Source organism: Pyxicephalus adspersus, chromosome 9, assembly GCF_032062135.1.
Source record: "Pyxicephalus adspersus chromosome 9, UCB_Pads_2.0, whole genome shotgun sequence".
Classification (NCBI taxonomy): Eukaryota; Metazoa; Chordata; class Amphibia; order Anura; family Pyxicephalidae; genus Pyxicephalus; species Pyxicephalus adspersus.
In genome coordinates, this window is record NC_092866.1 from 44426628 (window position 1) to 44454442 (window position 27815).

The following is a 27815-nucleotide window of genomic DNA, read 5'->3' on the forward strand; positions in this document are numbered from 1 at the left end:
TCACCCAGCTTCACTAATGAAAGTGTATTCTCTGCAACCATGGAGAGATTTAAAGCGTACCTAAACTCAGAAATTCACTTTAAAAAAAAGGTACAGAACCCTTTTATGTTAAAAAAAAACACTTACTTACTTAAGTGCAACACCTTAGGGGATCAAGAATGAATAGGAGCACAAAGCCTCCTGGGATACCTACATCATGCTTCCCAGGAGGCTCTTGGGTGCCCGAGCTTGTGCAGAAGGAGCCCTTTTCCCCCCCTTTTTTTCCCAAAAGGAGGGAAAAAAAGCCAACCTCACACATATGCAGTGAGATCGGAAAGTTTTTTTCCCCAACTACGTCATCCGATCTCGTGCCTGGGTCGGGTGATGTAGTAAGAAGAACCTGGAGGAAGAGAGGATGGTGGCCCTCGGAGCGCCGGCTGGAAGACAGATACCAGGACAGCGTGGGACCCGATGGAAGAAACCTCCGGACGGCTCGACCGGTCTGCAGGATTGAAGGTTTTTTTTTTTTTTTTTAGGTCGTTTTTGAGTTTAGTTTCTTTTTATTAAATCAGGCCCCCACTGTGACAGTGGAAGAAGAATGTGGAAGCTGTGGAGTTCATTTCACGCTCGCTTTGCTCTTCCCTTCTGTATGCATGCTCCTTGTACTACAACACAACTGATTGGCTTCTTGTTATGCTTCTCCCTCCTTCAACCTAAACTGCTGTAAAAAGACTGGAAGTAAGACTGGCAGTATCATATCAATATCGAATATATATATATATATACAGAGAGAGAGAAAGTGAGAGATGCAATTAAAAATAGCATAGTAGGGGTCCCACTACTTGACACTCCTGGAGGTGCAGGATGGAAGATTTGCTGCAGCTATTCAGGAAAGTGAATTTGGGCTTTTAAGATCAAATTCATAGAAATAAATGTGTCACTGCAAGTATTTTAGTTACTTAGATACTCTTAAATATCAACTTCTCAATCTTCAGATATAACACCAAGGGCTTATTCACACTGGCAGTGAGATTGCAGTGCATTTATCGCTTCCTCATGCTAGAAAATGCTGTCGCATGGGGAGACGCTACGTGATACTATTACCACACACCGTCGCCAGCTGTCAGATGTGCAGACACTGGCTCTTTTTGAATTAACACTGCTGTACAAGTCCTCAGGCATATGGCAAGTCAATCAAGTGGCAGGTGTGAATCTGTCCCAAGGGGTCTATTTATAAAGCAGTAGATCTGACATTCGTTGAAATATTTCCTGGTGGAGAATCAATTATTGCCATTGAAACATATGAATCAGAAATGTGATCAAATATTTCTGTAAATTTCAGATTTACTTCTTTATAAATAGACCACTAGAGCAGTGGTCGCCAACCTTTTGGACCTCACAGACCACTAAATTCACAATTTTAAATCCTGTGCATGTGCGGGGAGCCGTGAGTCACTCAAAGAGGAAGAAACTTCCCCCATAGTAACTTCAGGATGCCAGAACCCGCTCAATATCCCATTACAGGCTCAGACCTGCTAGCTAAACATCCTGGGGGGACAGTAGCACAGGGCTATGACTACGGGGGACATGATTAGCAGGGTCAGGAGAAGGACCCCACTAGGGGGCGCACCAGCCAGGTACATTTTCTTCGGACCACCAAAATTTCTCCACCGATTGGCGACCACTGCCCTAGGGAATCTATTTATAAATGTATTCCCATTTAAAAAATGTGTGAAAATCACATGAACCTCATTTATAAATTGACTGCTAGGGTTTCTGTTGCTGTGAGTGATCCTCAGGTATGCCAGCAAGGCGACTGTAAAAAAATAATTCCAACATAGATTGCTTTAACTCTGCTATTTCCTTTGCCAATGTATACAGCACATGATGTAAATTTCTCAATGTTCTAAACAATGCAGTGGTGCATAATCAAAGATCAAAAACTCTGGGTGGATTTACCTAAAGGTTAACTTGTACCCCTGTTGCCCTTTAGCTTTTCACACAGTAGGGAGACAGTTATGGAAGGCTGTCAATCACAGCCTGCATGTAAATGTCACCTCTGACATTCTTGAGTGGTCACATGGCTCTGGTCTTAGCATACCTCGGAGGCCAGAGATTGTTATGTTGCTGCGGTTTGATATAACATCAGAAGAAAAGATTATGATAGTTCCACTATGATTACATACTTGGTGAATGGAAAGGTTATCTATAAGTAGTTCCCAGTGTTTGTGTTTTGCTTCTAACGTGATAATTTTCCGTGATCTGAATACAGAGCTCTTCCATTCAATTCATTGTCCGATTTGACCATGCTGTGTGCTGCTCTTTTGTAAACTCAGCATATCCTTTTACTGCATTTTAACTACTTTAATTCCTATTTTTGTACAAATCAGTGGGAATGTTTTGCAATCACATTGTACATATGTCTCAAATGTATCTCAGTTGCAAACCATTTTTCCTAAGAGCATGCTGAGTTTAATGTTCTCAGTCTGAAGCCTTGGTACATTAGCCCTTAGAGCTCAGCTGTAATGGGTGCGTTTCTATACACATGATTCATTCTCCAACACAAAATACATAGATGTCAGTTCAATTGTAGGAGATTGCAAGCGTGTATACAGAGCTGCGTGCTGTATTATAATAAATCAATCTTTTTTTATTCAAGTTCAATTTAAATGGGGGCCTACAAATATGCAATTGATCATACCAAAGCAAGGACTGCCAATGCATGCATTCCTGTATGAACAAGCCCTATCAAATGACAGAAACAAATAAACATGCAATCAAACTGAGACACCTTTATCAAAGAAGCAGACTGTTTTCTATAGTTTGGTGTTTTAAATACAATGGTTCTTATATGGAGCTAGGACTATGAGTACTTCAACATCAGGTTTATACAGTATGGGCCAAAGCCAACAGTGGTCCCTGTGCAGAAATGACTTGGGCCCCAGGCGGAACTGGCTTGGAGTCCTTGCTGGGGCTGGGAGGGTCTAGGGTCCTCATGCAGTTGCACACTTTGCACACCCCTATGCCCCCCTCTGGGTTTGTATGTGATTAAGCACTGGGGTTACACAAGGAGATGTACATGTGGGAACCTGTTACAAATTTACTTTGGCCTTAATCTAAATTAAACCCAACAAAAAATACCTAAAATTACCATTACAATTAAATGCACCCCAGTTCTTTTTAGAGCCTAAACATGTCACCTTTTATTAATCAGAAATGCAGCATAAACATAAAAAGTTTATATTTTTCAAGGATTATTAAAATACATTGTAAAGCCAAGCAAAAGCATAGGTAATATGGAGAATAAGTATACATATATTATACTGGATTTGATGAGGTTTAGAGAAATTAATAATAAATATGTTCCCCAGCAGTCATTTCCAATTTTAACCAGATGCCACATCCCAATTAGCAATGCAAACACAGAAAAACAAGAGAAAAGGGACTTTTAAGTCATACATTCTACATACCATATACAAATGATTGTAAAAGCAACAAAACAGTTTTTGTTTTAACAACCATATTAAATTATTATTGATGACTTTGAAAAGATGTCAAACATATTAATAAGATCTCAATTCCAATTCAATACAAACAATTGTCATCTTCCTCAGAAAATATCGAGACCAAAGAATAAATGTGATCACTAAGAAATCATACATACATTTTTAAAACAAAAAACGATATAAAACAATGTATATTGCTATTCACACATTAAAACCCGTCACATGCAGATGAGATGATTCTTTCAATTATAGCTTCAGGAAAACATTACACATTAGGAATTGGGACAGCCTTTTCCTGATGTTAGTAAGCAACACTGCTGAAAAGTCCTTCTAAATGATACAATGCTGCAATCATGAGGATGTGTCCTGTCTACAGTGTTTTGTAAAGTATAAACTCTAATCCAAGTGGATGCTTTACTAACATGCTGTATTGTGGCCGAATCCTTCCCACTCCAGGATGATGAGACTGCTTAGGCAAAATGAGCTTTGAATTTCCCCAGAAGGGACTTATTCTAGTGCTTGTGAGCAAAACAAATTTCTTGTCTAATCCACATAGCTGTAGAAGATTTAGGAACTTTATATCCCATCTACTTAACCTGAAACTGCAAAGATAAATTGTCTTCCTCCGGGACTTGGTGGCCTCAATTTATTGTAAAATGCATCTTTTTATGTCCAGATGTTAAAAGTTCATTTTACTTTTATTAGATGTATTCTGGCAAAGGACAGAAACAATATATCATTATTTTTATAGATATATAAATCATTGTTTACTAAATATACCTGAAGTGACTGACAAAATAAACCTGTGAAAGAAATATTGCCAAATTCCCTCTGAAAATGCAATTTGCCCAACTGATATACTGACCCTCTAGCTTTATTAGTTTAAGTCAATGACCCAGAAAGCGTGCAGATCAGAAAGGTTAGAATGAAGTCAACAGTCTACATCTGCAACAGTTAGAAGAAAGGACCCTGTAAAATTACATTTTAAAGGTTAGAAATACAGTATTTGTCACAGTAAATTGTTCAAAGAAAGAGTGGAAAACACTAAGCTTATGTCTGGAGGATACAAAAAAGATGAAGTAAATAAAACCATCTACCACTTTTAGAAGTTTCAATCAGTTATAAGTGGTACTTTCAGGAAAAAATAAAAATTCACTTACCTTTACTTGTGAAAAACCCTCGAACTATCCACAAACCAAACCTAGCACGTTCTGCCCTGTCTTGGCTTCTCTGTTCTTTCCAGGACCCGCTGTTCTGTCCAACAACACCATCTTTTTTCTTCCTGGTACTTCTTCATGTCAGATGATCTCACACTAAGCAGGCTCGAGATCGGGTCATGTGTCTTCCTCCATATGCAAAAAAAAGTGATCACAAAATATAATTTCCAGTGTCAGAAATGTGATGTCTGTACAGGGCTTAAGTATCCAAGATGCAATGTTTGGCATATTTAAAATCTTTGTGGTAATAAAGGGAGGGAAACTTAATCAAAAATCTGCTTTTAGTCCTGCTGTGTGGAATCTGCCCCTTTTGTAGTGCTTAGGAATGGACTATTCTTAGGTACGGAACAGAAAGACCCCCCATGTGCATCCTGGTAGTATTGCAATTCAGTCCAAATAGCAACCCTGATATTTTAGGAAACACCCAAAATCTAGAATGATATGGAGTTGAAAGTGACTGAATTCTTCATCCTTACCATTAAGACCCAACTATTCTGTAAAGAATAATTTACTTTATTAGACACAGAAAAGTTCTTTTCTAAGACAGTAAAATAAAACTTTAATTGGTATGAGAACCCATTGATGGGTGTCCCAAGAAGTGCAGCTTTTGGAATAGGTCTTGGGTTACAAAGTCTTTTTGGTGAAAGTTAAATCTCTAAGCTGTGATCCCAAGGAGAAGCAAAAAACATTGGGGAGTTCAACCCTGACTTACTTGATAAAAGGCTGCTGTTAATGAAATGACCTGCACTTGAATACTTAGTCTTAAAAATGTAAGTTCTCCTGATAATAGAGATTTGTATGGTAAGTTATATGTAATTAGGAGTCCGCAGTTAAATTTAAAACTCTATTGCCCTATAACCATTTATGGCTTATATGGAACTACTGAAATTGGCTTTGCACTGCTGTGCAACGATGTATGTCACATGTAGTGCTAAAAATAGATATGCAACCCTGTATTCCTGTGTGGCCCTGTATTGCACATATGATACTGCATGTTAACTATGCAAATCTTCACCGTTGTGCAACCACATATGGCACACATGTAAATGTGTACTTCTCTCCAAAAAGATATCTGAAAGGAAAACACTTAATGGAAAGATAAATTTTCATAGCCTGGTCTTCTCAGTGCCTGCACAATAATAATCAATTATGTCAATCACATGCCATTATTTCCTCTGTGCGTGGAGAATTGGAAACATGGTCTGGTCATAAGGTATAAATCCTGTGTCCAAGTCTGCTAGCTTGGAATATGTGCATGTGTAAAGTACCAGGACTGGGCACGCTGGCCACTATTCTCTAAGACAAAACTTGTTTTCCAGCTCAGAGTATGTGTAGGGTTGTATAACATTTTATGAGGCTTGTGAGTTCTACAGGGAATAAACACTAACCCAGCCCATGGAAACTGCTTTTTCTTAAAGACAGAGTTACTTAGTTACATTTTCATTTTCTGACAAAGGTTGGAAATTGGAGGGGTAACCTATTCTTATCTATACAGGAAGGTTGTTTAAATCTTTATTTCATGTAAGAATTTCATATCTCATTCATTATCATTTAAAGCTGAATTCCAGATGAAAAAACAAACATTGTTTCAGGTATGTAGTCTTTAAAAAAATGAAAGCCCAATACTGTATATATTATCAGCAGAAGTGATGCACAATGGGTAAAGGTTACAAGTTCTGACAATGTTTTTTCCTAACATCTATACCATTCTGTCATTGTGACTACCGTGCTCCTATTTTATGCAATGACAGCACATGAAAATAAGTAGGGGGAGATCTCACCACAAAGAGATTAGGAAAAGAAACAACCAAACAAGTTTAAGTCTTCCTGACTTTGTTAAATACAATTTTTTTTAACTGGAGATTTGAGCAATTAAATGTATTTTTGTGCAAAGAACTAGCAAAGGTAAGTGAATTTGTCTTGTTCTTAGCTGCATTAAGTCTATTGACAGGGAATATTTCCTAGGGGCTTCCTTAAGCAATGAGCAGTGTTTGCCCGTCAGGTCAGTTTGAGATAGCAGTGATCTTTTTAGCTATCTGGAAGGGTGCCATTTTCACGCTGGCCAGCAATGTAAGAAGCATTGTTTCTACTGACTACCACTGTGAGTTGTGGATAAAGAATTTATAGTAGGGGGATCTCTAAAGATATGAAATTTATTTTAGGGGTTCTCCCAAATTAAAAAGATCAAAAAAGGCTGGTATATAAGAACAGTACTCTTTCTTTTACATTCTTTATCCCATTTGGTATCTGCTAAATGGATCTAACGAATGAGTAAAAGCACAGCACAATCTGATACTGTACCCAGTTTTATTGTACGTTGAAACACCAGATTCCTGGCTTTAATTTCACTTTTATGTTCAGTATTGTACTACCTAAAATGTAATACTCCTTTTACTATTTAAGTGTCCTCAATGACCCATGAATATGCACATTGTGAAGACGCTTCTGTGCTTTTTGAGGATGTACTGTACATGTTAATATGCCTATGGGGAAAACATGCATTGTTGGCAGCAACATGAGAACATATTTCTAGACCACTTCACTAGAAAAACATTCTCTCTAATTACATTGTGTGCATCAGTACATTATCTTTTCCATGTCAGTTGTTTCTTGAAAATCAGTTCTGCTGAGCTGGAGAAAGATCTGAACAAGTGTACATGTATATGTTGGGAGCCAGAAATAAAACAATTGACAAGAGATGCATTGTGAAAAGGCTCCCAGGAAGCACAAATATCTGTAAATGGGGAAAAATATTCAGTGTACAACACTTATACAAATGGAAAGCTGGCAACGGTGCAGAATGTTTTAATTATGGGTGCTTTAAATTATTCAGGCATGAACTAGAGTAATGTGATTAGCAGTAAAGATAAAAGAAATACTGTATGCTTGTGGGACTACTGAATTACATCAGCACAAATAACCGAGACACTAAGTAGGACGCTCGTTTTGACATATTTTTATCATATACCTGTAGTCTTAATCCCCACATATATTTCCTGCTTATGTATGTCACAGGTCTTCTATTAGCTGAAACAAACTTAAGCCTTCATTCTGCAATATGGTTCTTATAGCAGTATTGCACAATTATCCACACTGACCAGATCAGCTTATATCAGGCTAACAAGTGTCATCTAAACAAAATGTGGCACCTAAAAGTGACATTTATTGCACTGTGCTTCTGGTTTCAGGTGGCAGTTAAAGTTTTCATGAAGCTTGTTGGTGTCAAAAAATAATGTCAACTTATATGGTTGGAAGTTTAATTCCAGTTGTTAGTATTTATAAAAGCATAATGCCTGCCTTGGTGCCAAGAACTGTATAATGCCAACTTTGGTATATTTCAAAGTTAAACTTGATGACCAAGATAAGTCTTTGGCCCCTCATAAGGTGTGCAAACAGTGTGTCGAGGGTTTGCGGATGTGGACAAAGAACACGTGATAAGATGCCATTTTGTATACCTATGGTTTGGTGAGAGCCAGGAGATCATTTCAGTGACTGTTACTTTTGTATAGTAAAAATTTCAGGATATAACAAGAAAAATAAATGTAACATAGAGTATCCTAGTCTACCATCGGCTATACACCCAGTGGCTCATTCAGATGAAATCCCAGTGCAGGTTTTCCTTACACTACCCTCTCTGGAAGAACATGATTATGGTGATAAACTAGGTGACAACAATGATGAAGAGTTTGAAATTGAAGAAGACTTTGTTCAAAAGGGACTTGATCAGCATAAGTTGAGTGATTTGGTACGTGATTTGGGACTATCGAAGAAGGCTTCAGAACTCCTAGCATCAGGACTGCGTGAGAAAAACTTATTTGAAAAAGGAACAAAGGTATCGTACTTTCGAACCAGAGAAATTGAATTTCTGCAATACTTTGGAACTGACAGTGGCTTTGTGTATTGCCAAAAAATACCTGGTTTAATGGAGGAGTTGGGCATTCCAATCTATAACTCAACTGAATGGCAACTATTTATCGATAGCTCAAAGCGGAGCTTAAAGTGTGTCCTCCTCATAATGACAATATATTTGGGTCAGTCCCAAGTGGCCGTTCAGTTTCTCATTCCACCAAGATTTGAAGGTCATGGAAGGACGTATCAGGGTACATGGGATGTACATATGATGGCTGACTATTGTTGGAGCATCCGGTGGGATTGTCCTAACACTGAACACTCCAGGAAAAGCTCTAAGGGTAAATTTTTACATTACCCGCTTACCTGAATAATTTTCAAATGTTTTACTGTAAAAAAAATGTCATTGAGTAACAATAAATACTTTGTATGAACAAAAGAAATTTAAATAAACAGTACATTCAAGATATTATTTCATTATTTTTTAATTGTATGTAAAATTTTATGGTTTTTTGACAAAAATTGTGGGTACCCTGTATTGTAAAAACTGGATGTGATAGCAAAAACTGGGATCATTTCTAGATTCACCACCCAAAAATTAGTAAAAAAACAAGTATAATATCTATCTCAACAAATTTCCCCAATGTAATTAATATTATGCAATGTGAAGAAAAGAGAATCTTGGCAGTCAGCGGAAACTCTTCTCTTCTGTCCACATCATCAGCAGGGAAGGGGAATCACTCAAAAGTTAATTTAGATGTATAAGTTACCTTATATCGCACACAAGTTTTAGATGAAAAAAGGGAAAATATTTCTTTAAAATTACCTTAAAATTTTTTTAATATCTATGCTGTTGTTGTCTCTAGTACTATTTATTGCAATACGTTTTATAACGAGTAATCTTGAGCTATATTAGGCTAATACAGAATATATAATTGGTTTCACGCCTTTAATCTGAGTAAAGGGACAATATCAGCCTTTAGCATGACAGGTAGTTATGGGTTTCCTAATTAGGTCAACTTAGCTGACCTAAACCCAACTAAAATAAATATAGTACATTTCTGGGCTGGAGAATAAGAGACCCAGAGTGGTTGTCAACCCACTCCACCTAGCACTGTGTGTTAGTACAACTCAAAGAACCTCAACCTAGGTGCCTACTTACCTCTGATGGACCGTGGTGGTCTCCTTCTGTGTTCACTCTACTACAGCCTAAATTCAGACACCTATATAGTGTCTCCCCACAGATTTAATATGGGGGCATACAATGTAGGTGTATGCCCTCATATAAGTCTAGAGTTATTATTATTATTATTATTATTATTATTATTAATATTATTAATAATAATAAACAGGATTTAGATAGCACCAACATATTATGCAGCGCTGTACCTTAAATACGGGTTGCAAATGACAGACAGATACAGAAAGTGACACAGGAGGAGAGGACCCTGCCTCCAAAAGCTTACAATATAGAGTTAGAAAAGAAATCCGTCTGGAAGAGAATAGACATCAGAGGAAGCTACTGCTGTCAACCGGATTTGAGATTGACTTCATCCTTACATTTGTTTGCCCTTTTTTGTAGATAGTCATCTCCTATTTATAAGTCACTTAGATGTTTCTGTTGCACTCTGTGTATTCAGTGTACAAGCATACTTAGACTTTCCTTCCATCATCAAGCCTTACCCTTCTCATTAGTGCTATCCATGGTCCCCCTTTGTCATCTACCTGTGTCTTAACTTTTCCATCAACCAAAACAGTGTCATACATTGGCATTACCAAGAATAGTCTGGATTTGAATGCAACCTAGAACCTGTCCTGCCAGAAGTGATGAGCACTGCTGATGGGATTCACCACAAGAGGAGGGAATACAGAGAAAGAACAATGCTGGTGACTTTAATTTTAAGGAAACTCCCAGTTGGAAGTGTAGGGGCTTTGGATGATGATAGTATTTTTTTAAAAATGGTGTGCTAGTGACGCACACTACCCCCAATTTCTTGCCCTAACATCATACATATGAAAGTGGGGGAGAATCTCCCCAGCGGGGTAACAGGTAAAATAAAAATATAACATTTTTTAGTTTCCCATTCTAAAATCCAAAAAAGGGGTTTGGTTTTTAGGCCTAAATTGCAACCCTGTACTCATTACCACTTCTTTATGCATTTTTTAATGTAAACCATATGGATTTAACCCATTGCATTCTACATATAGCAGATCAAGTCTGGGTGAGGAAAAGCAGAACAAGCAGCCAATCAGTTGTACTGCAGTGCAAGGAACATCCGGGTAGGAGAGAGCATAGTGATAGACAGAGAGACTCATCAGCCTGCTGCTTTTCTCTTTTACTCCCCAGACACACAGAGGGGGTAGGGTGTACCCTAAGACTTGTAAGTGTAACTGATGCAAAGAAAAAAATGGATATCCTGTCCTTATAAAAAGAGCTATGTAAATCTTAGAACTGAATAGACAGAAATGCGAATCCTTTAGCAGGTAATACAGCTCCCTTATATGCACATCATCCGTTTAATTAGCTGTTTGCTGGGAGTTCAGCTTTGAGCGCTAAAGTATTTTAGAACTGCCATGCATACTCTGTGCACATATTTGGTAAATTGCACAATCCCACTTCATCTCACCATAAAAGCTATGTTGCCTCTAAAAGTGCATTCTGGTTTCTGTGGTTGGTGAGAGGGCACTATGAAATAGTAAAGGAATTTCAGTTTGCTTGGTGACATCATAATAACAAATTATGTCTTTTTGCTTTTGATTTACTGTTTACAGTCCTTTTACATTACTGCATGTTTTTCTTTGTATTGGCCAGTATTAATTATTGCAGCATGTGTAAATGACAATGCACTAGCTTTGTCATTCCCCCCACTCTCCATAAACATTCCAAGTCAATTAGGAATGTTACAGTCACAGTTCACCATTATAGTAATATAATAAAGATTACAATTTAATTTTGAACAAATGAAGTCTGGCAGTCAGAAAGAACAGCGTTCTATAATTAGCATATTAGATTACATTAGAGAAGCATTGTGCGATTTTAATTTTGCAGAGGAAACCATTTTTAGAAAGCTTTCTCTCACTTGGAGCAGTCTGGTTTTACTCCTTGCGGGCAGGATTCATTTCAGTGCTATTGGAATGCTTTTTACAGCTTCTCCTAAAAGAGCTTCAGGCTAGGAAATATTAAGTGGATCCACAATTGTTAATATGTTTTTTTTTTTGTTTTTTTTTGCTGAAAGACGTGAGAGGTTTTCTTCTCTTATATGTTATATATGTTTATTAAAAATGAATTTTCTTTCTCTAGGGAGAGTTGAAGCCACTGCTTGCAGTATTGCTTTTAATGTCATCTGTTTTAAAGCTGAACTCCAGGGGAATGAAATAAACTCCTATGTAGTAATATTTTCATTGGGTATATAAGGGTTCCTTTGTAATTTCATGTACAATAGGTTGGAGTAGGAGCGAGGATGACATTTGGAATCAACTGAAAAATTGTAGGACACCATAAAATCAAGTATCTTTAATGCTGATGTTTTTCCTTTCCAAAATTGTAATTCTATGGGCACTTTGCAATGTGCCTCTGCAATTACTAAGGAATTGGCACTCCAGAAAGTGTCAATTACATAATGCCTCTCCCTGTCATTTCCCTCTCCTCTTCTGAAAGTGTTTAATTACTCTCTGTGCTAACCCCATACTCCTACATCCCTCCCCTCCCTATACAGACATTTCTAGAACTGCAGTTGGAGAATCAAAATGGAATACTATAGAGCAACCATTGTCATGCAGGGATCCATGGGACCCTAGGGTTACTTCAGAGGTTGCCAGGGGTTCTTTGAACTGTGGCTTGATTGACCTCCCATTTTATGATGCCTGAATAGTCCTTGCGCTAACCCCATACTGAAGATCCAGCTGCATGACTCTAATGATGTTTGTAGGTATATATAAAGGTATTCTAGCCACTACTGTAGGGAGTGGCATTCTTTCTATTGACCTACAAAACTGGTAGGGGTCCCCTGAGAACTGACCTTGAATGATGTCTCTCGGTGGTAAGGTTGGGAAAAGCTGCTATAGAGTGTCAATTGAGTGACAGTTCTGGGTTTGCTAAACATCAAATGTGATGGTGCCCAGCTCCATTCTCAGCAAGGGAGCCTTTTACCGTTACACAATTTACCTAAAATACATTAAATGCACAAATAATTCTATCTGAAGATTGTTGCTAAAATAAAAAGTCTGATCAGGTCTCTTTAGCTTTAATAACTTGTATTTCAAGCCAAAGTGTCCATGCTGTGTTAAAAGATTACCTACCAATTTACAATTGTGCGCTCAGGCTTTTCATTTTATAAATAAACTGCTGTGTTTAAGTCACATTTCACCTGGGTTTTCTTGATTTCACAACTAGCTACTGTGAAAATATGATAAAGCATGTGCTAGGAGTGCAAATTAAGACCTTCAAGGGTTTCCTAGGTACACAAACATAGAAGTCTAGAGAGATTTACACACCATCCAGCCCTACAGCAGGTTTATAATGAAGTGCCAGAAGTCTTGTGCCATAGGGCAACACCAGCATATGTGATTTATTTAGCCACTCTTCTTTCAACATATGGGAGAGGTAGTAAGATAGATCTGCAGACTCTCAATTGTTACATTGCCTAGAAATACAATTGTATTCATTTTAGAGTAGAACTAGTGGAAGTATCTATGCATTAACCTAAATAGCAGTTCCATCTTCTTGGGGAAAATGTTGGACTTGATATGTAGTCCAACTTTTCTATGAAACTTTTCTGGTAGGGGCTTGGTGGAATATTGCTTTAAGTGGCAAGTGGTTTCAGAAGATCAAAGATCTGGACATCATGTGAAGACAATGGGCCTGATTTATGAAAGTACTCCAAGGCTGAAGAGGATACACTTTCATCAGTGAAATGGGGTGATCCAGCAAACCTGGAATGGATCTGGTCCAGGATTCAAAATATTTGATGATCTCTAATTTTACCCTCATCAAGATTAATCAGTGTACCTGCCAACATCTGGAGTATAGCCTTCATTGGGATATGGTAATTTATAAAATGCAAATTACAATGAAAACTAATCTATTCTTGCCTGCTAATTCTTTTCATAATAAACTGTAATTTAAATAAAGTATGAATTAAAGTAAAATATGTAGCAAAGTCCTTTTTAAAAGCAAGATGCCCAAGGGTTAAGTTTGGATCTGCATAACTTTCTCCTGGAAATTAGTCACTAAGGGGTCTATTTATAAAGCAGAGAATCTGACATTCACAGAAACATTCCCTGGTGGAGAATCAGTTGTTGTCTTTAGAACAAATGGACCTGTAAGGTTCTCCACCAGAGATGATTTCAATAAATGCCAGAGTTTTTTGCTTTAGAAAGAGACTCCTTAATGTTTTGTTTTTGTACATTTAATGGAATTTAGGTTGCTAAAGCAATCCATGACAATTCTTTTCTTTTCCTGCATTGAGAGTGACAACACTGGAGCATACTTTGGAAACAGCGAAAAAACATTGCTATTCTATCAGAAAGTACTTACACCACATCCTATATCAAGAAATACTTACCATATATTCTTTTAAAATTGAGAATTACTGTAACAAGTTAAACCTCAATTGATATTTCAGTGATTAGCTTTACAATTTCGGAATACCTCAGCAAGTTACATTTTCCCCTTAACAAGCAATACAGAAGTGATGTGGTATTGTCAGCTCAGTCATGTACTGACAGCATCTGATAAAGGAACATATGAAAATAAAAAAGGAAGCCACAACTATACCCAAAAGGTTTTTTTTTATGCATCATAGCGTATAGCTAAGTGTGCTTCAACAAGCAAATGCATTTCCATAAAATTTAATAAACACTTAGTACTTACTTCAAGAAGATCCATCATCACATAAGACTACACTGCAATAATTGAGTACTGCAGATAGTAAAAATAGAAAGCTGAGCAGATACCTGCAATCCCATACCTGACAGATAATACCAGAAACAGCCAGGGAGGTAAAACATTTTGCAGAATATCCTCGGTTACAACTGAACATAAACATTTGGATGTTGGAAACATCCCAAGTGACCTAACATGATCTCAATTGTCCTGGATAATGAGCTACACTGATTATGTATATTGAAAAAAATTATGTCATTTCAGACTCTGATGGCTCAGGGATCATCTTTCCAATTGTATCACCATTGCTGGCATCCCTATGATACATAGCCTGTCACTCTTCCAGTTTTTCATTGCCTGAGACGAATGTTCATGATCATCTTGGGTAAAAATCTAGCATCAGTACAGCTTTCCTCTGATGTGCTTAAGCAATCCTTTCCCCTCCAAGAACAAAACAGCTCTGTCTGTGCAGCTATTATTCATTCTATGATTGCAGGAAATATTCTTTATTGATCATTTAAAGTTAGTATTATTGTAAGGGGCTTTAGACAAATAAGTAAGCTGCTATAAGTGACTCTCGTCTGTAAAAGCTAACTGCCTGGTTGTCTTTGGTCTCAACACTTTCTCAGTGGAACACATGTAAAGGAACTACACTAAGAACCTGGAAAACATTGAAGCTACTGGATAAGCATAACAGAAACAATTAGCATAGCCAGCATTCGCAAGCCATGTATGGTTGCTTTAAAGAGGAATTGAATTCCCTATGTTAAAAATAAATAGGAATATCACACATCCCTTCCTTATCTTTGTGGATTCACATATTGCTTTCTTGCATTTCCAATGACACAATCCTGAAACGTTCACTTCTCTCTCATTCTTCTATCACTCTCATTGTTACTTTGGCCATCTGATGCTGCCATATAGCATACTTCCACTTATTCCTTAGCCCTGAAGACAGGGAAAGTCAATCTCCAATGATCTAGTGCAATAAAGCACATTTATTCTGTTTATTTCAGCAAGTGAGGCGGGCATGTGGTATCAAGATTCAGGGGAATGAAAAATTACACTATCCTTCCCCCACTTATAATACAGTTATATTAGTAAAATCTCAATTATTACCTTTACTCTTTCACAGTTGTACAGGCTCCTTTCCTTTACAAACCTTACTGCACACAAAGCAATTCATTAGAAGCTGCTGCAAGTCACATGGAGCCTGCAATTCTTTCTCTCTAGCCCTTACCTCAGCCCTTACCATTCAATAGATTTTGATGGCTTTAGAGGCTCAGTATGAAACATAGACATCACCTAAAGCAATCTGCATACTTGACCCCTATTACGTGTCATAACCTTGCTTTGTAAAGAAAAGCCAGAAAAAATATGGCTGGGTTTTAATAAGATATGATATGAAAATTGAAAGGTTATATTTAATAATTTAACTAGTACGTTAATGAAGGGAAGAAGGAATCCTTATACCTGTAAAATCCAATGCATTCTGTTCATTTTATTTTATATTGCCTTTGGATATACATTGAGTTGTCAAGGATTAGCAGTTTGCCTGGCCATTTGTGAAGCTGGGTACGTTTGACGGTTTAGCCTTAAGGCACACAAAATAATATTTACAGACCTATCCAAAGAGAATCATGGTGGCCGCCATTCCTGATCTTTTCCTAATACTAGTGGCCTTGGTGTCAAGCTGACCATCCCTCTTCAACATTTTGAGTCAAAGACCTGACTTTATTTATCTGTAGGGTAAGTCAGCACAACAGCCAGACAAAAAGCATTTTCAAAAGTAACTCCATACTGGCAGCACCCATATCTCCCATATGGCACAGTTGACGTAATGCTACCCTATTGCAACAATATTCGGGATACTTCTAGGAAAAAACATAGTAACATAGAAAAATAGTTGTCATCTGTGTTCTTGTTACATTTTACAGATACCCAGAAGCTTGGGTAGCTACTATAATAAAGGTACAAGGTTAATTGCACAGTGGAATAAGGCAAAGTAGAAATGCACAATGAAGCAGAAGGCTCCTGTGACCCAAGGACCATTGGCAATGGTAATCATCAAAATACCGTTTGCCACTTATCAGCTGAAACAGTGGATGCCAATAATTCCATTCCTGCTAAATAGTGCAGCCACTATGAATGCATTGCCATGATTGAAAATAATGTCATGTACACATTATGTTACATCTTTATTACCCACATTAGTGTAGATCTCTAGAAATACATAATTAAAACTATGAAAGCTCTACAGCGGATGTTATAAACAATTTAACAAGCTGTAAGTGATGTAAAGAGATTGTAAGTGCCTGCTGGAATACTGAGCTAAAAACCCAAACAAAAAGCTTAGTGTTATCAGTGAGAAATGATATAAATCATTGCAGCACAAAGCATATTGGCAATCGGGATGGCACACAACGAGCACTAAAGCTTTTTAATGAACTGTAGTACATCTGTCAATATTCTCAGCCAGCTGGTGGAAAATGGAAGGGGTTGTTTTCTTAGTGATTATAGAATCACGATTTACAGTAAGCTAAATCCCCAGGGATGTTAACCAAATTCATACAAATTCTCCACCCCAAACTCAACAGGTAACAAGCTCACTCTATGCCCATAGCTGCATGTCAAAAAACATTGTTAGGTTAATTGGCTTGCCCCAAAAATTGACCTTAGATTGTATTAAAGACATGTGTTTGAGGTTGTGAGCCCCTTTGAGGGAAATCTAGTGACATTACTATGGACAGCTCTGCGTAATATGTTGGCGTTATATAAATACTGTATTATATTAATATTAATAGCTGCTGTAGACAGTAAACAAGTGTGAGGGTCAAGCTAGAAGATTTCAGTCTACTGCCACTCTTCTCAGATTTTTCATGGAGTACTGTCAAGTTTCTGAATGGGTGCCAGAGCTGTATTAATAATATATTGGTAAGTAATAACCAGTGATTAGCAAAATAGCCAAATTCTTCATCACCTAAATTTTCACAAAAACAATGGAGTCTTAAAAAAAGCAAAAATAAGGCCAAATGCTTTGTTGTCAAGGGAAAAGCAGATTTTATGATAATTTTCAGGGCCATCCAAAGTAAAAGTTCTCATGTTAAAAGTTTTTAAATGGCAACAAAATTCAATCATATGTGAGTAATATGTAAAAAATGTGTTCTTACTTTGCATTAATGAATACTTTTTCAACTAAATAAATGCTACTGAGGGTTTTCACTTTTTTTTGGCTGAACACTAGAGGGTAGCAGGATGGCTACAATATCAGCTTTCTGCCTGCAAGTAATCTTCATGTCCCATGATTCGTTGCATTGTGTTTCATAGATGTGGATGTTGTCACGCACTGAGAGACAGGAGCACTAGGGGGTGCTACGTCTTACACGGAGATGGTGTGAGCCCCGAGAAGGGCCAAGGCGCTGAGTCTAAGCAGTTACCAGGTCTTCTCCAGAGCCTCTGATGGTGAGAAAGTTGTGCCGCTGATTACTGCCAGGTTGCGGTCCTTGGGCACACCGAGGTGGGCAAAACACGGTACCAAATCACAAAGCAGAAGAGTAGTCAAGGAAGGCTGGGGTCAAGGCAAGCAGCAAGCAAGAGAGGTCAGGTCACATGCAAGGAGTCAAATGCCAGGGATCCAGGAGACAGACACTAGTGACACAGGGGCCACTGCGGGCACAGGGAACACAGGCGACACTGGAAGCAACAGTGAACAGGAACTAGCTCACAGAACTAGGGGCTCGGCATAATGGAGACAATTGGCATGAACCCTGAGTGCAGTGTGTGAGCTAGCTAAATAGCCAGGGCTAGTCCAGAGGCTATTTTATGATTGGCCAGTGGATTGGACAGAATTGATAAAGCTTGGAAATGGAGGCACGCCTAGAGTCAGAATTGCCCGAATGCTCAGTAGAAGGCATCTGCCTTCTTTAGTGAAGAAGAGGTAAGTGTTACAAGTGTTTACTCATGTACGCTCAGCTCTTCACAGCACAAGGGCGTGGCTACAAATAAAGACATTCTGAACGGAGCATGAATTGTAGCCACAGGCATTAAGGATGTGCACATCTCTCCAAAAAAAATAGGGTTTTTATGAGAATTGTCATGTTACACATGCATTGTGTTTACTGATTCATACTTGTTAACATGTTTGTTTAGCATCTTGAAGTTTGTCTTCCTTCCCCTTTTGTAGTTTCAGAATTTCTGTTCCTCCCTTCTTCTTGTAGTGCGCTCTAGACTCCATTTTTTCAAATGTATTGGGTACGTGTTTAATTTCATGATCTTTTCACCTATTGGATGTTGATTGTTTTATGGATCCTTCCAGTTTGGATTACAAACCTCAACAATTTTGGGAGACACTCTGGCTGGCAAACCCGGGTGGTGTCCCACCACAGTAAAGTGCACCTGGCGGATTCCCTCAAGTGGTGGCGCTTACAGCAACAGAGGAGATTCTAGGAAATAGTGCTCTGTGGCTTGCAGCATCCTTGTTTGCCTTTAGCTGTGTTTTCTCTCTTGGCATCCCCTGCACTGAGACTGTACAGCTGAAGAGAATTTGGAGCTGTGCTGCAGCTGATTAGCAGAATGGTTTCTGATCAATCCCATGCTGCCATTGGCTGCTGAGTCCTTATAGCCTCTCAGATTCCAGTGCCTGTTGTAACGTTTAGCTGGGCTAATCTGTGCTGGAGAGATTTGCATTTGATTTGCTGTTGCTGACCATTGCCTGTTCCTGACCCATTGATTATAGGCAGCCTCTGCCTGTGACCCCAACTCTGCTTATGCCTACTCCCTCTGTACCTCGTTTGTTGGACTGATCGCCCGAGTATGACTTTGGCTTTGTAATCTGGATTTGTCTTTTATTTCTTGTACTGCTTAATCTGTGGGCTCCTGGTCTGCTGCCAGCTCATCCCCAGACGCCATTTGCCAATTAAATCCTGGGAGCAACTATGTGCTGGGAGCAGCAACCTTTCTCCCGAGGCTGAGCGGGAGGTTGCTAAAGGTGAAGACTGTGGTGTTATATTGGGGGACTGGCGTCTGGTAGGGACTGGTGCTGACCAGGGCCTTACAAACAACCTGCAAAGTATCATTCTGATTGAGGCAGCTGTCTTGGGACAACTTGTTAGTTTTAGAGATCACACTTTTATTGCTTAACCTGGGAAGGCAGAACATGGACAAATGGACACATATATTTAAAATAAATGGAAGAATGTATAATTAGAGATAAAATAAGATTTTTTTCTTTTTTACTGCAGTCACATCTCAAGGGATGCTGTAAAGCTTGAAAATGCATCTGACAGGAAAGCTCCTTGCAACTATAATGAACCTATTCGTGCGCCAATAAGGGCACCAGTGCAAAACAACGGCTGGTGGTAGAGAGACACTGTTAACTTCATTTAAGCTAATTGCAAGATCACTGCTTCTTGTTAAAGTTTAAAAACAAATAGACCTAAACTTAATAAACTTTTGGAAGAAACATAAAAAAATAAGAAAGAAAATGTGTCCTTAAAATTTTGTTGAAGCTTTTCAGTACATTTCTCCTACATTCAAAATGATCAAATAGGTAAATTTTGCTGAAGCCCTTAAATAACTATTTCATCCCAGTTTTGGAATGCTAAACACAGATCCTACTGGTAATGATAACTATTACTTTAAACAAGATGCTAACCAGCATGCTTTAAAGTGTCATTGAAGTCAAAATAAGGAATATATATATAAATATTTGTCTTCTATCCTGAGTCCTGGTAAAATATTTTACAAAGTAGTCAGAAGTTTTCCAAATTTAGTTCACGAACAAAAGAAAAATAATTAAATGGACAACTACTATAAAGCCTATTTAAAAGCAGTAAAAGGTATCATCTGGTTAACACAGGAAACCAATAGGGAAAACTACATTCTTTATGATTAAGCATGTTTATCTATAAAAATCATATTCAGAACATTAAAGAGAACATTTCAATTTTGTTAAAATACAGATAAGCATGCAAACTAACTGGCATATTTATCCCTCTTAACAGCACTAACCACAATTTTGCATAATTTAATTTGAAATCGGACCACTTTTTCCAAGCACAGCTCTGCCTATAGACCCCCCCCCCATTGCTGAACAGTGCAAGGAGCACTCCAATTACAGGAAGCCGGTGCAACTACTTTACTACTGAATGTATGATTACAGGTCGCTCATTGAGGTCTATGCCATCTTTAGAGCACCATAGATAGCACAGCCATCCACACATCTATAAAGCACATTGTTTCGCTTTACAAATATGCATTTAAAAATATGTCCCCTGGTACTCTCCCTAGAGGGACTAATAAGTCACATTTTAATTTGTCTAATCTTCTCTAATCAGATAAATGTTTGTTCCTTTTTTTATTGCCATAATGGAAATGCAAAGTTTCTTGTACCCTATGTGCAGTTTAATACATTGAATATATAAGGATTTGAAAGAATTAATTCAATTAGTTTCTTGCAGTACATTGTAGGCACTTTAGCTACTAGATTAGCTAAAACTAAATGCAAGGAAAACCTGAATCAGTCAATATGTGGTCTGTTTTCAACGATTTCCAGCACATGATGAGAGGACATCTTTAGCTCTTGGAGTAAGGTTTAATCTCTGTGTACGGAAAGTCTCCTTTACATAAAAGCTGTGAAACTGTGAAATAGATATTTACAAGAGCTAGTTGTAGCCAACTACAGAACTATTGTACATGATTAAAAAAAAATACCTATTGTGCATGATTTAAAAAAGCAGGCCAGCCTACATGGGAGTCTTACTGGTTGTTTAGCAGTGGGAGGTGAATTAGGATAGACCTTATTGTGTGTGGTGTGGTGTGACCACTCTTGAGTCTTCCACTAGCTGGATGGAAGCCAGCCGCGACCCTAGCATTTCCATTGTGGCACAACAACATTGAGTTGATCTGTGCAGCTGGGTAACTGGCGGGACGAAGTGGTGTGATGTATTGTGTTGTGTTGCTGAGCTCCCATTGGGTCCCATGTGATGTGATGTGTTGCTGAGCTCCTATTGTGTCTCATGTGGTGTCATGTGATGTGATGTGTTGCTGAGCTCCCATTGGGTCTCATGTGGTGTCATGTGTTGCTGAGCTCCCATTGGGTCTCATGTGGTGTCATGTGTTGCTGAGCTCCCATTGGGTCTCATGTGGTGTGGTGTGTTGCTGAGCTCCCATTGGGGCCCCATGTGGTGTCATGTGATGTGATGCTGAGCTCCCATTGGGTCTCATGAAAATAATATGTATTGAATATTTATATTATACTAGCTGATTACCCAGCGTTGCCCAGGTATTTATTTATTGCAATCTTATATTATACAGGAAAAGGAAACAAATAAAGCTATGGCGATTTTCTTGTCTACAGTGTTGTTTTATTTTTTTGCCTTTGACTGCACTCGGCCCATTGCCGTACGTTTTCTCGAAGGTGAAGTCCAAAAAAAAGTATGCAAAAATATAAGCAAAAGGCACACTGTCACCGAGCAATACATACACACATGCAAATATAGCTCTGACATATACCACAGCGCTGTACAAAGATCAGCGGTACACTCACATGAGTCTGAGTCATATGTCTAGCAATTTTGGTTGAAATGTCTTGATGCGTTTCCCAGTGATCACATACATACATCCAAATTAATAACACATACATACAAACATACATACAAATATAGCTCTGACATATAGCACAGAAAGGCTGCTAGGTATATTACCACCTACAATGTCATAACTAATAACAAGCACTTCTAAAACTCAATGAACAAAGCTCAGGCAGCAGAATCAGTATCCTTATTTCACAATAATGATGGTCATTTTATGGAGCCCAATGATATTTGTATTTTACAGTCACATGATTATGGGCAGCACGGTGGCTCAGGGGTTAGCACTCTGGCCTTTGCAGCGCTGGGTCCTAGGTTCGAATCCCAGCCAGGACACTATCTGCATGGAGTTTGTAGATTCTCCCCGTGTCTGCGTGGGTTTCCTCCGGGTGCTCTGGTTTCCTCCCACATCCCAAAAACATGCAGTGAGGTTCATTGGCTTCCCCCTAAAATTGACCTTAGACTACATTAATGACTATAGTAGGGACATTAGATTGTGAGCTCCTTTGAGGGACAGTTAGTGACACAACTCTGTACAGCGCTGCGTAATATGATGGCGCTATATAAATACTGTATAATAATAATAATGATTGACAATAGAACACCGTAGGCTGTTGGTAAAACTCTGTAAACTGAGTCTATAACGTCAAATCATTTTTGTAAGATTGTTTCACTATGAGTAGAGAAAAAAATCATCATGGTCTGATGAAATATGCTGATTAGTTAGAAATTATACAGAAAAAGCTGAATGTGTGGCTAATAAAAGTAAAAAAGGCACTGTAGATTGTTGATAGATTAAGTTTCCAAATGCTTTACAGGACCAGAAATGAAGGTTTGATCCACATTTAAAAAGTGTTTTATTACATTCCTCTGTATTGTGCATGGGTTTAGAATTCTGAAGCTGCAGGTTCTTAATGAATTTTTATTTTCTGGTTAAATGTGTTAATATTTTATTCTTAACCTGACTCAATCATGTAACTGTGATTGCCAGCTTAATAAGTACCCATGTCATTTGGTGTAGTTGGTTGCAATCATTGCAGACCAAAGACAGAAATATTCATCTAGTGCTAGGTTTAGCAGCATGGTTAGTAGTAGAGCGTGTAGAAAAAGTTTATATCAAGTTTATCCACTATTGCTTTGTTTAGCTTTTGGACATTTGAAAGCACAGTGGGACATACATACATATCCTGAAAACAACATATTTATTAGAGAGGGTTGTTCAAATGGTCACTTGAACAGTGTGTTTAGGAGTGAAGTGTAGATGACTTACTAGTGCATATGGTAGGGCTGAGATATAGCAAGAAACTGAGCCAAGTTGAGACACTGACAACCCTTTTGGTCTTTGGGTTCCTATCACTAGGAGGGGGGAGGATAAGCATTGGGGCCTGTGTTGGCCATTTTGGGTTTTTTGTTGAGGTCATAAGATGCTTCCAAGATAATTCAGAATTCATTGACGCCATGCTATGAGCAAGCATTCCTATAGACCTTACTGGGAATGCAAAATCCACTTCACAGGTACATAAGCTTTTACACTCTTTCTTATGAAGGTGGTGGTGAATGATATTATGCGGTGGGGAACAATTGGGGTCTGGAGAGAGGGAGGAAGTCGAAGTAGGCCTGAATAAGAGTAATATCAGGTCTTTCTTCGGTATACTTCCCTTATCAGGGTGGCTTTGGCAGTCTGTTTATACACTTTTTAGATTTTGATATCTTGGACATAAAAGTGCTACATACATGGTAAAGAGCCTGTGCTTGGTAGCCTTGCTTAGTTTTTGTTTATGTAAGTATGCTTATGTTTGAGTTTTTGGCATAAAGCCTGATACATTCATGTTTACATTGCCTAATATTTGTTTGTTTTTTAATGTATATATTGTAAATGTTACCTTTTTATGTGTTTGCAAGATCTTTAATAACACCAAAATTTGAACTCCTTAACTCAAAGTGAACCTAAATTAATTTTTTACTTTACATAAAAAAGGGTGAAGCTCATCCCATTCTGTCTTAATCCCAGCAGAGATCAATACTGAGTCAAGATCAAGCATGCGCAGAATGAGCATTTTCCTATACTAAGGGATACTGATCTCACATATAAGCCATGCTAAATTGGGTGACATAGCTAGAAGAAGGGAGAAGATGGCGCTTCCTCCACCCTGGGACGAAGGAGAAATCCAGGACGACACGGGAACTGATTAAGGACTTCTCCAACGCGTTTGAGGGATCTGCAGAATTAAAGGTATATGTGATTTTTTTTTTAATTTTCAGTTTAGTCCCATTTTAACTTTCAGTACTGATCACACCTCTGCTATCCCACCCCTCAGAGCAGTACCATTGTTGTTACTATCTTTTGGCTAATTTCAGAGATGTGCTCAGTCTGATCTGTATGCAAAACTTCCAGACATTAGATGTTGTGCTCTTTAGTCTTTATTTAGACTGGCAGCAGTTGTACTGGTTCCCACATGCTGCCAGTCACCTATCAACTGCAACCACCACAACAGCTAAGTGTTTGATTGATAGTTGGCAGACATTTCTTCAAAAGCCTATGTGACATCCATTTGCAGTGTCCAGCTGGTGGCTGCAGTTGTAAAGCTATTGTAATACTATTACACAGCCACTCAGTGATCAAAAGTGGGAAAAGCCTTTAATATTAATAATAAAATATTGAAAGCTTTCTAGAAGCTTTGCAATTGCTAAATTGATCAGAATAATATTAAGAATAATCTGTTAGGGGCCAATTGTTTTTATAATGTTTGCTGGAATGGAGTTGGTCGTTTTATGAATTTGTGAGTATGCAAATTGTGTGCCAGTATATTCCCTAAAAATAAACAACAACAAAGAATTATTTCATAATCAGTCACTAAAAATTAAGATATGCAAGCTCATAAAAATGAATGATAGAAAAGCCTGGATTTTGTGATGTGTTTGAAGCCAGTTAGGACCTTGATTATACTGCCTTTGCTGTATAATATTGAATAAAGTTATTGTGTTATATGCAATGACATGGTTACTTAGACCTAGTCTGTGTAAACAGCATAAACAAAAATAAGTGTTGTTTTACAAGTCCAGTAAAAATGTTTTTTTCAAATCTTTAAAGTGTAAAAATGACAAACACTTTTTTAAGACGTCTTCAATAAGAAATTAAACCTAACTGTATAGGAAAGTAAAGCTGGGAGTATACCAGCTATAAATAGGAGGGAATGAATGAAAACATACAGGGAGCACAAAACTGAACAAGCTGCTGTGGCAACAAAAAGATGAATGGCCTGCTTAACCTCTAATGATACATTTTGCCAGCCAGCGATTTCTAAAGAAAACCTGCAGCAACTTTAAAAATAACAAGTGCACCTGCTTATATGTGTCTGAAAATGTATTCTGATTTCCTTAACTGACCAATTGAACTGTATTTTAATTTTTCCATACAACCAAAGACTTGCTGGGGGATATATATTAAACAAAAACTTCTTCCCACAGATACAGTATGTATGTGCCCCACAGGGACAAATTCAAAGCCTATGTACTTAATTTTTTTTACTTGAATTGAGTAAAAATAAATTTTCCTTGAATTTTTTTAGATGAATCTATATGATGGGAACTGCCTTTGCTAAGAGTAGTACAAAGACGTATCTAGGTAATGAATGTTCTTCTAACACAGGGGTAGGCACACTTTCTAGACTACTAGGCCATTTCAGGAGGTCAAGAAGGCACACTAGGCCAGAGGAAACAAAGTGTCCAAGGAAAGGTTTTTTCCAACCGTGACTGCAAGCGAGCAACCTCAGTCTTCTACACATCCGCGGTGTAGTCTCTGTACGTGTGCACGTGCTTGGCATCGAAATGCCCCTTTAGATTCTACCACTTGAAAGTGCTGTTGATGTCGTTGCACACTAAACACAGGGCTTTGTTGCAGCATTGGATGAAAAATAATTTGTCAGTCCATTCGGGGTTGAAGACACAATGTTTGAGGTCAACATTCTGGAGACTACTACACAATTACCAGGCATAGTAATTGGGGTTACTGTGCGGGAACTCGATGATATTGTGGTAACTTGCGATAACGCTACAATCCAACAATAAATACCTAGGAGGGTGTTAGGCCGGACTGGAATACTGGCTAGGCCAGGCATAGGCAAACTACGCCCGGCGGGCTGTATATGGCCCAATAAAGTTGTTTCTGTCTTTAAGGTTGTTTTGGCCCTTTGGGTGGTCCGCGGTTCTGGACGGAGCCACTGTGAGTAGAGTAAGGAAAAGGACCCTGCTGGGGGGGCACACCAGCAAAAGCTGCGGAACACATCCCCCGCTTTGATCCCGGCTCGTGGAGGTTGGCGGGCTGTGTCACTGCATACAACCCGCCCACTCTCCCATCGCAGGCTCAGATCTGCGATAGGAGAGTAGGCGGGGTTATGCCATCACAAAGTCATGTTCAGTGGCGTCACGATGGCAAAACCCTGCCCACTCTCCCATTCTGGACCCTAACTGAAAAAGTTAGGCTAGGCCGTATACAGCCTAAAGGCCAGGGTTTGCCTACCTCAGTTCTAACAAAAAGATAGATGTTATTCTTGTTAGATGCTGATTGAGGTTAAATGTTTTGTATTGTTTTTCCCCTTGTAATGGATTTTTTCTAATTTAAATATTTCTAATTAATTTTTTTGCACTAGTACAGTGAACACTGAATGACTCATATAGTCCTAAATATATTCTATATATATATATATATATATATATATATAGTGATACATTGGCTAACAAAGATAATTTGTTCCGGAATCACATTTGTTAGCTGAAATCTTTGTTAGCTGAAACGTGATTTCCCATAGGTTTCTATAGAAAATCATTTAATTAGTTCTGGATGCTGCCCACAATTTAAAGATAAGTTTTATAAAAAATAGTAAAAAGCACAATATGAAAGGTCATAAACTCACCAAAGGCTTAGATGAACAGCTTTCTAATTGGAATAGTCTCAACATGTTAAGCAGCGTGGTGTCAGTTACTGTAAAAAATCCTGTTTGTGAATTAATCACAAAAAGAAACAACTGCATAGTGTTTGTCTTGGTCATTAAAGAGTTTCAAGATGTTGAAGAAGAACTCCCCCCCACCTAGGATCACCCACAACCTCAGCTGTGTTTATGAAAAGATTTTTTCTGCAAGTCATGCAAACTGCCCTGTCCCCCTCCCCCCATTAAGTCTCCATCCTGCACACAAGCAGCAGGGAAGCCCCGTTCGTATGTAAAGTAATGTCTCTCTCTATGTTATCAGGCGTCTTTCTTCCTGCTTTTTGTTTTTTACATTTGTTAGCCGAGTCCGTATTTGTTGGCCGAGTCTCCAAAACTGGGAAAAAATTGTTAGCTGAAAAATTTGTTAGCATGTCAATTTGTTAGTATCACTGTATATACCTCTGTGTGTGTGTGTGTGTATATATATATATATATATATATATATATATATATATATATATAAATAAAATATATATTTTTTTATAGTCACCTTGTCACCAATTCTTCCTCTCCTCTCACCACTGGCATGTCACTAGGCTCTGTATGCAGCTCCTAGCACAGCCTTCTACTAAAACATGTTCTATCAACATTTTCCTACCTATAAAATTTTGCTATTCATATTTTCATTTCATGCTTTTCATTCATGTTTAGTAGCAAAAGTCAATAGCCTTATCATTAAGAAAGCTTTGCCTATCAGATTTTCCTACTGTCCTTCTTTCTGACCTTAACAGTTTACTGCCTGGTGCCTAATCCCTAACCCCTGTCTCGGTCCCTAACCTTACCTCACATATTTAGTTCCTAATATT

The 27815-nt window shown here is 38.2% G+C and overlaps 1 protein-coding gene across 1 annotated transcript in view; it reads right to left on the bottom strand.

Moving 5' to 3' along the window:
- MRPL23 (mitochondrial ribosomal protein L23) overlaps positions 1–27815 on the bottom strand; it is a 706510-nt gene that overhangs the window by 329729 nt on the left and 348966 nt on the right. The window lies entirely within an intron of this gene.